The sequence below is a fragment of the Leucoraja erinacea genome, chromosome 2 (genome assembly GCF_028641065.1).
Source record: "Leucoraja erinacea ecotype New England chromosome 2, Leri_hhj_1, whole genome shotgun sequence".
Classification (NCBI taxonomy): domain Eukaryota; kingdom Metazoa; phylum Chordata; class Chondrichthyes; order Rajiformes; family Rajidae; genus Leucoraja; species Leucoraja erinaceus.
In genome coordinates, this window is record NC_073378.1 from 97,809,255 (window position 1) to 97,815,815 (window position 6,561).

A 6,561-nucleotide genomic window follows, 5' to 3' on the forward strand; every position below is an offset into this window, starting at 1 on the left:
ATACCAATTTGCCAAGCACCTGCATAAAATAGACTCCAGGTGAAGATAGACACAAAAAGCTGGAGCAACTCAGCTGGACAGGCAGCATCTCTGGAGAGAAGGAATGGGTGACGTTTTGGGTTGAGACCCTTCTTCAGACTAGTTAGGGATAAGGGAAACGAGAGATATAAATGTTGATGTGGAGAGATAAAGAACAATGAATGAAAAATATGCAAAAAAGTAATGATGATAAAGGAAACAGGCAATTTTCACCCTACAAGCTGTTTGCAGGGTGAAAATTAAAAAAAACTGGTGTGACTTGGGTGGGGGAGGGATAGAGAGAGAGGGAATACTGGGGCTACCTGAAGTTAGAGCAATCAATATTCTTACCACTAGACTGTAAGCTGCCCAAGTGAAATATGAGATGCTGTTCCACCAATTTGCGTTTAGCCTGACTCTGACAATGCAGGAGACCGAGGACAGAAAGGTCTGTGTAGGAATGGGAAGGAGAATTAAAGTGTCCAGCAACCGGGAGATCAGGTTGGTTCACGCGGGCTGAGCGAAGGTGTTCCGCGAAACGATCGCCCACTCTGCGTTTGGTCTCGCCAACATACAAGTTCACATCTTGAACAACGGATACAGTGGATGAGGTTGGAGGAGGTGCAAGTGAACCTCTGCCTAACCTGAAGGGACTGTTGGAGTCCCTGGAAAGAGTCGAGGGAGGAGATATAGCGACAGGTGTTGCATCTTCTGCGGTTGCAGGTGTAGGTACATGGGGAGGGGGCGGTTTGGGTGGTAAAGGATGACTTAACCAGGGAGTTACGGAGGGAATGGTCTCTGCAGCAGGGGGAAAGGGGTGTAGATGGGAAATGTGGCTAATGGTGGGATTCCTTTGGTGGTGGCGGAAACATCGGACAATGTTTGTATGCGACGTCTGATGGGGTGAAAGGTAAGGACTAGGGAGACTCTGTCTCTGTTGCGACTAGGGGGAGGAGGAGCAAGGGCAGAGCTGCAGGGTACAGAGGAGACATGAGTGAGGGCCTCATCTATGATGGGAGAGGGAAACCCCATTCCCTAATGTGGATAAATGTGAGGTTATCCACTTTGGTGGCAAAAACAGGAAAGTAGACTATTATCCGAATGGTGGCCGATTAGGAAAGGGGGAGATGCAACGAGACCTGGGTGTCATGGTACACCAGTCATTAAAAGTAGGCATGCAGGTGTAGCAGGCAGTGAAGAAGGCGAATGGTATGTTGGCTTTCATAGCAAAAGGATTTAAGTATAGGAGCAGGGAGGTTCTACTGCAGTTGTACAGGGTCTTGGTGAGACCACACCTGGAGTATTGCGTACAGTTTTGGTCTCCTAATCTGAGGAAGGACATTCTTGCCATAGAGGGAGTACAGAGAAGGTTCACCAGACTGATTGCTGGGATGTCAGGACTTTCATATGAAGAAAGACTGGATAGACTCGGTTTGTACTCGCTAGAATTTATAAGATCGAGGGGGAATCTTATAGAAACTTACAAAATTCTTAAGGGGTTGGACAGGCTAGGTGCAGGAAGATTGTTCCCGATGTTGGGGAAGTCCAGAACAAGGGGTCACAGTTTAAGGATATGGGTGAAATCTTGTAGGGCCGAGAATTGAAAATCGATTTTTCACACAGAGAGTGGTGAATCTCTGGAACTCTCTGCCACAGAGGGTAGTTGAGGCCAGTTCATTGGCTATATTTAAGAGGGAGTTAGATGTGGCCCTTGTGGCTAAAGTGATCAGGGGGTATGGAGAGAAGGCAGGTACAGGATCCTGAATTGGTTGATGAGCCATGATCATATTGAATGGCGGTGCAGGCTCGAAGGGCCGAATGGCCTACTCCTGCACCTAATTTTCTATGTTTCTAAAGAATGAGGACATCTCGGATGTTCCAGTATGCCACACTTCATCTTGGAAGCAGATGCAGTGTAGACAGAGGAATTGTAAGTAGGGGATAGAGTCTTTGCAGGAAGCAGGGTGGGAAGAGGTGTAGTTGAGATAATTGTGGGTCAGTGGGTTTGTAATATGTCAGTCAATAGTTTATTTCTTGTAATGGAGGCTGTGGAAGGCAGACTGCCAGAAGTGATGAAATCAGTAATGGTGTTTGAGATTAAAGCATGGTGCTCATCTGTGGGATCATGGTCCAAGGATAAGTAGGAAGAGGTGTCAGACAGTTGTCACCTGACTAAGCCCAATAGAGGTCAGTGCGCCAGACTACCACGGCAACTGGGAGAGTTGCATATTGCCCATTGAATAACTCTACCGCACTTGACCTAGGATATCATAAAACTGAAACTTGTATTTTGAGTTCTGGTTTTGAATTAATGGAAATGAACCTTGCTCATTAAAGCAACCAGATTATATGTCTTTGCTTTGGCTTTTCAATATAATATACTCTCACAAAAAGGACATTGAAGATATTTCAGTTGTTACGCTGGATGCAGAGAAGGCATTCGATCAGGTAAAATGGCAGTATTTATACAAGAGATTTTACACGGGAGAGAATTTTATTAGATGGGTTAATCTACTTTATGATAAACCTACGGCAAGAATATTAACTAATAATATGTTATCTCCAAAATTTTATTTATCAAGGGGTAATAGGCAGGGTTGTGCCTTATCACCATTGCTATTTGCCCTTATGATAGAACCGCTGGCTGAAAGGATTAGAAGTCATCCGAATATTCACAGATATAATACTAAGGACTCAAAGAATAAAATTTCATTATATGCTGATGATATTCTTTTATATATTACCAATACACAAACAAGTATACCCACCTTATTAGTACTAATTGAAGAATTCGGCTCTTTTTCAGGATATAGAATAAATTGGAAAAAAGTGAAATTATCTCTTTAAAACCACAGGACGCGAGACACTTATTAAAATTCCCTTTCAAAATTGCAACAGAAAAATTCAAGTAATACTAGACTAAGTGGGACCCATTGGGTCCCAGCATCACATGGGAGGGCTGGTCACCAAGGCAATATTCCACCTCTCCACCAATTCCAATATTGCTCGCCAGTGGGGCTTTCTGTTGCGCTAGTATGGGTGTTGTGGGCCGAAGGTACTGGTTTCCAGAAGGCTACTATAGACATTGTGGGCTGAATGGATTCTTGGGCTGGCAGCCACCTGCTGCAACGATTCTAAAAGCCAAGCCAAGGCAAACAGTTTGGCTGCAGCCACCCGACAACCAAAATTCATTTTGTGAGCACAAACTTGTTAAAAAAAGTCGAGGCAAACAATTGGGCTGCAGACACCCGAAAACCAAAATTCATTTTGTGAACACAAACTTGTTAAAAAGGCGAGGAGAGGGGGGAGGGAGGGGAGGGGGGAGGAGGGGGAGGGGGAGAGGGAGAGGGGGAGGGGGGGGGGGGGGGGGGGAGGGGAGGGGGAGGAGAGGGGGAGGAGAGGAGAGGGGGAGGGGGGGGGGGGGGGGGGGGGGGGAGAGGGGGAGGGGAGAGGGGGGGGGAGGGGGGGGGGGGGGGAGGGGGGGGGGGAGAGGGGAGGGGAGGGGAGAGAGGGGGGGAGGGGAGAGAGAGGGGGGGGGAGAGGAGGGGAGAGAGAGTGGGAGAGAGGGGGAGGAAGAGAGAGGGGAGGGGGGAGGGGGGGGGGGGAGAGGGGGGAGGGAGGAGGGAGGGGAGAGGGGGGGGAGAGGAGGGGAGAGAGGAGGGGAGGGGGAGAGTAGGGGGGGAGGGGAGAGAGGAGGGGAGAGGAGGGGAGAGAGGAGGGGAGAGAGGAGGGGAGAGAGGAGGGGAGAGTGGAGGGGAGAGTGGAGGGGAGAGTGGAGGGGAGAGTGGAGGGGGGGGGGGAGGGGAGGGAGGAGGGGGGAGAGGAGGGGGGGGGGGGGGAGGAGGGGAGGAGAGAGAGAGAGAGAGAGTGCCTTTTTACTTCAACCCAAACAACCATTTGCAGGCAGTGCTTTTTTCCTCAAACTAACCATATTTTCATTTTCAAACCACATTATGGGTACTCACAGCTGTGGAGACATTTGTTCAGTGTTATTCAGAGCTCTGATTGAGGCACACCACTTGCAGAGACTGATTGAGGCACACCACTTGCAGAAACTGATTGAGGCACACCACTTCCTGGTTTTATAGTCCCTCCCCATCCCTCCAGCAGGGGCAGCAGAGAGAATGGGGAATTTTGTAAAAACATTAATATCTCTATCATTTTTTAATCGACGGGAAAAACCCTCTGCACACATGCGGCGAAGGGGGGCTCTGAGCGAGGTGGCCAAAAATGACGGCTGTAGGTGGCGGCGTTCTCTCGGAAATCGCAGCACAGAAGGCCAAAAGCGGTCAAGAACAGAGATTTAGTAATATAGATATTAAATAGAGAATTACCTTCAACAGAGGCACTAAGAGAAGATTGGGAACATGAACTAATGATAAAGATGCCGAAAGATAGATGGGAAAAATATCTGATGAACACACATAATTTTTCCATTAATGCAAGACATAATTTAATTCAATTTAAACTATTACATACTATATTATTCAAAAACGAGGTTGAATAAATTCTACCCAAACGTCTCTCCCAGATGTGATAAATGTTTGTTTCAAAATGCTAATATAACACATTAATTTGTAGGATGTACAAAGTGGAATACATTTTGGAGCGATATATTGGATATATTTACAAAGCTTTTCAAGTCAAGAATAGAACCTAATACGGAATGGATTATATTTGGAATAATAGTAGAAGATATCAATTTAAATAAAGACCAAAAAGTTTTCTTTAAATTATGGATTAATAATTGGAAAGAAATTGATACTTAAATTTGGGAAAAATACAGCTATTCCAACTGTTAAAATGTGGACTAGGAATATGATGGACATAGCACACGTTGAAGAAATGAGACTCCGACAAATAGATAAATATGACCAATTCTTAAGGAGTTTGTCCCCTTTCATCGACTTTTTGGAATCATGTGATGCAGCGGTACCGTAAAGATTACTGATTTCAGGTCAGGTCGTGGATAGATTTACATCTCCGAATAAAGATTTGAAAATTTCTTTTTTAAGGGTTTTTCTCTCCTATTTCTACTTTCTACTCTTTCTTTTCTTATATGCACACTTCACGTTTTACTATTTTCTACTGTCTATTTTTCCTCTTTTTCTTATCTCTATTTTTGTTTTTTTTTCCTTGTCTTTCTTACTTCCTTTTCAAAAACATAAAACTAGAGGTTATACATAGAATGTATTACGTTATGACTTAGTTGGCACCTAAAATTAGGTACCACTATTGATTTGTATTGTATTAACTTCTAAAATTAGTGAACAGATAAAAGTTGGTCTGGACATCATGTTCAGCATAGATATTGTAGGCTGAAGGAACTGTTCCTGCACTGTACTCTTCTATGTGCTGCTATCCATATCCATCTCCTACCACCTCCTTGCCCTTCCTTCTTCAATCCACCCACCACACACCCTCTTCTTTCTGCCACTTAGTTCACTTAGGTCCAATACTGAATGTGGTTAAATATAAAAAGGCAGAGGGTGTGGATTGTGAGGGAGAGGTGGGTGGATTGAAGAAGGAAGGGCACGGAGGTGGTAGGAGATGGATATGGATAGCAGCACATAGAAGAGTACATATATTGTCCAATAATGGTGGGGGTGCGGCGAGCCGGCAACCCTGCCAGCCGCGTGTTAGTTTTTTTTTGTTTTTTTAGTGTGTCTTAATGTGCGTTTTTAATGTTTCTCTGTGTGTCTTGTGTGGGAGGTGGTGTGGGGGGGTAAGGGGGAAACCGTTTTGGTCGCCTCCTCCATGCAGAGGCAACTTTTTCCATGTCGCCTCCCCCGTGGCCTAACATCGAGGATCGGTGCAGCCCTTCCCGGAAACGCACCTGGGGCTTCAGCAGCGGGCGCAGCAAGAACGTTTTCGTCACGGAGCGGGTGAGCCCTCGCCGGAGGTCGCCGGAGGGGAGTGCTCCGTTCGCTGGCCCATGGCGGCCTGAAGCCACGGTCTGTGGAGTTCCAGTTGGCGCAGTGTCCGGAGCCTGGGATCCCCCGATGGGTCCCCGGGAGAAGAAGAGCTCCGACCGTTGGCTTGTCTGAACATCTGGACGCCTGCAGCGGTGACTGCAGAGGGTTGGGGTCCCGACCACGGGGGAAAATGGAGAAGGACTTGCCAAATTTTGTGCCTTCCACCACAGTGATGAATGCTATGGTAGATGTTTGTGTTAAATTTTTATCGTGTATTGTGTGTTCTTTTTTTATTGTACCGCTGCTGGCTTTGAATTTCCCTGAAAAGGGATTAATAAAGTATCTATCTATCTATCTATCTATCTATCTATCTATCTATCTATCTATCTATCTATCTATCTATCTATCTATCTATCTATCTATCTATCTATCTAAAGAAATACAGTGGTTACACAAAAAAGCTGGAGAAACTCAGCGGGTGCAGCAGCATCTATGGAGCGAAGGAAATAGGCAACGTTTCGGGCCGAAACCCTTCTTCAGACATCTATGGAGCGAAGGAAATAGGCAACGTTTCAGCCCGAAACGTTGCCTATTTCCTTCGCTCCATAGATGCTGCTGCACCCGCTGA